This window comes from Podarcis erhardii (assembly GCF_964252035.2).
Source record: "Podarcis erhardii genome assembly, chromosome: 2".
In the NCBI taxonomy this organism is placed as follows: domain Eukaryota; kingdom Metazoa; phylum Chordata; class Lepidosauria; order Squamata; family Lacertidae; genus Podarcis; species Podarcis erhardii.
Genome location: NC_138498.1, coordinates 60,074,418 through 60,077,647, shown reverse-complemented (window position 1 = coordinate 60,077,647; position 3,230 = coordinate 60,074,418).

Below are 3,230 nucleotides of genomic sequence, written 5' to 3'. Positions count from 1 at the left end.
TATATATATATATATATATATATCCCCTTCATGGATCACTGCCTTGCCGTGGCGAAGGGGCTTGAATAACTCAGAGAAGCTATGAACTATGCTGAGCAGGGCACCCAAGAGGAACAGGTCATAGTGGAGAGTTTTGACCAAACGTGATCCACCTGGAGGAGGAACCGGCAAGCCACTCCAGTATCCCTGCCAAGAAAACTCCATGGACAAAGTCAACAGGCATATAAAAGTTATGACGCTGGAAGATGAGCCCCTTAGATCAGAAGGTGTCCAACATGCTACTGGGGAAGAGCGGAGGACAAGTACAAGTAGATCCAGAGCTGATGAAGCGGCTGGGCCAAAGCCGAAAGGACGCTCAGTTGCGGATATGCATGGAAGCGAAAGGAAAGTCCAATGCTGTAAAGAAAAATATTGCATAGGAGCCTGGAAAGTAAGAACCATGAACCTGGGTAAGTTGGATGTGGTCAAAAATGAGATGGCAAGAATAAATATTGACATCCTGGGCATCAGTGAACTAAAATGGACGGGAATGGATGAATTCAGTTCGGATGACCATCATATCTACTACTGTGGGCAAGAAACCCGTAAAATAAATGGAGTGGCCCTCATAGTCAACAAAAGAGTGGCGAAAGCTGTACTGGGATGCAATCTCAAAAATGATAGAATGATCTCAATATGAATCCAAGGCAGACCTTTTAACATTACAGTAATTCAGTGCTGAAGAAACTGAAATTGACCAATTCTATGAAGACTTACAAGACCTTATAGAAGTGACACCAAAGAAGGATGTTCTTCTCATTATAGGGGATTGGAATGCTAAAGTAGGGAATCAAGAGATAAAAGGAACAACTGGCAAGTTTGGCCTTGGAGATCAAAACGAAGCAGGGCAAAGGCTAATAGAGTTCTGTCAAGAGAACAAGCTGGTCATCACAAACACGCTTTTCCAACAACACAAGAGACGACTCTACACATGGACATCACCAGATGGGCAACATCGAAATCAGATTGATTATATTCTCTGCAGCCAAAGATGGAGAAGCTCTATACAGTCAGCAAAAACAAGACCTGGAGCTGACTGTGGCTCAGATCATCAGCTTCTTATAGCAAAATTCAAGCTTAAACTGAAGAAAGTAGGGGAAACCACTGGGCCGGTAAGATACAATCTAAACCAAATCCCTTATGCATACACAGTGGAAGTGAGGAACAGGTTTAAGGATTTAGATTTGCTGGACAGAGTGCCTGAAGAACTATGGATGGAGGCTCGCAACATTATACAGGAGGCAGCAGCTAAAACCATCCCAATGAAAAAGAAATGCAAGAAAGCAAAGTGGCTGTCCAACGAGGCCTTACAAATAGCGGGGGAGAGAGGGCAAGCAAAATGTGAGGGAGATAGTGAAAGATACAGGAAATTGAATGCAGATTTCCAAAGAATAGCAAGGAGAGACAAGAAGGCCTTCTTAAACGAGCAGTGCAAAGAAATAGAGGAAAACAACAGAATGGGAAGAACCAGAGATCTGTTCAAGAAAATCGGAAATATGAAAGGAACATTTTGTACAAAGATTACCATAATAAAGCACAAAAGTGGTAAGGACCTAACAGAAGCAGAAGACATCAAGAAGAGGTGGCAAGAATACACAGAGGAATTATACCAGAAAGATATGGATGTCTCGTACACCCCAGGTAATGTGGTTGCTGACCTTGAGCCAGACATCCTGGAGAGTGAAGTCAAATGGGCCTTAGAAAGCACTGCAAATAACAAGGCCAGTGGAAGTGATGGTATTCCAGTTGAACTATTTAAAATTTTAAAAGATGATGCTGTTAAGGTGCTACACTCAATATGCCAGCAAATTTGGAAAACTCAGCAGTGGCCAGAGGATTGGAGAAGATCAGTCTACATCCCAATCCCAAAGAAGGGCAGTGCCAAAGAATGCTCCAACTACAGCACAATTGCACTCATTTCACACACTAGCAAGGTTATGCTTAAAATTCTACAAGGAAGGCTCAAGCAGTATGTGAACCGAGAACTCCCAGAAGTGCAAGCTGGATTTAGAAGAGACAGAGGAACCAGAGACCAAATTGCAAACATGCGCTGGATTATGGAGAAAGCTAGAGTTCCAGAAACACATCTACTTCTGCTTCATTGACTATGCAAAAGCCTTTGACTGTGTCGACCACAACAAACTATGGCAAGTTCTTAAAGAAATGGGAGTGCCTGATCACCTCATCTGTCTCCTGAGAAATCTCTATGTGGGACAAGAAGCTACAGTTAGAAATGGTTATGGAACAACTGATTGATTCAAAATTGGGAAAGGAGTACGACAGGGCTGTATTATTGTCTCCCTGCTTATTTAACTTATATGCAGAATTCATCATGCGAAAGGCTGGGCTGGATGAATCCGAAGCCGGAATTAAGATTGCCGGAAGAAGTATCAACAACCTCAGATACGCAGATGACACAACCTTGATGGCAGAAAGTGAGGAGGAATTAAAGAACCTTTTATTGAGGGTGAAAGAGGAGAGCGCAAAATATGGTCTGAAGCTCAACATCAGTGGAGGACAGAAGTGCCTGGCGTGGTCTGGTCCATGGGGTCACGAAGAGTCGGACACGACTAAACGACTAAACAACAACAAACAACAACAACATTATATATATATATATATATATATATTTGCTTTCGTAGATTTTCACGGGTACAGGAATGCAGGTTTTGGTGTCCTCGGGTGTCTTCCCGTGTAAAATGACGAGTGAGACCTCGTCGAAACGTCGCCTAGACACCCCAACTTTTACACGGGAAGACACCCGAGGACACCAAAACCTGCATATATATATATATATATATATATATATATATATATCCCCACCAATATTTAGGTTTCTTGCATCATATGAAACATATTCATACAGCTTTACAGAACCTTTCATGTATTTTCTACCTCCAGTGCTAATCCAAATCTTTTTTCCTTTAATTAAAATATTACCTCACAAGTGCCTTTAACCTCCGGTTCAAACTGTCAGACTCAATCCCAGCTCATTTTGATAGCAAAGTGCTCATTGGTTTGAATGACAACTTTAATTAACATGGCCAATCCACTGTAATTGCTATGTTATTACCAAGATATCAACTTGCAGGATTATTTCAATATTTCATAATAAAGGACATTCTTCTTTAAAATGTTGCTAAGGAACATTCTGGGGCATGCAAGTTGCTCGCTCCCCACCCCATCTTTTT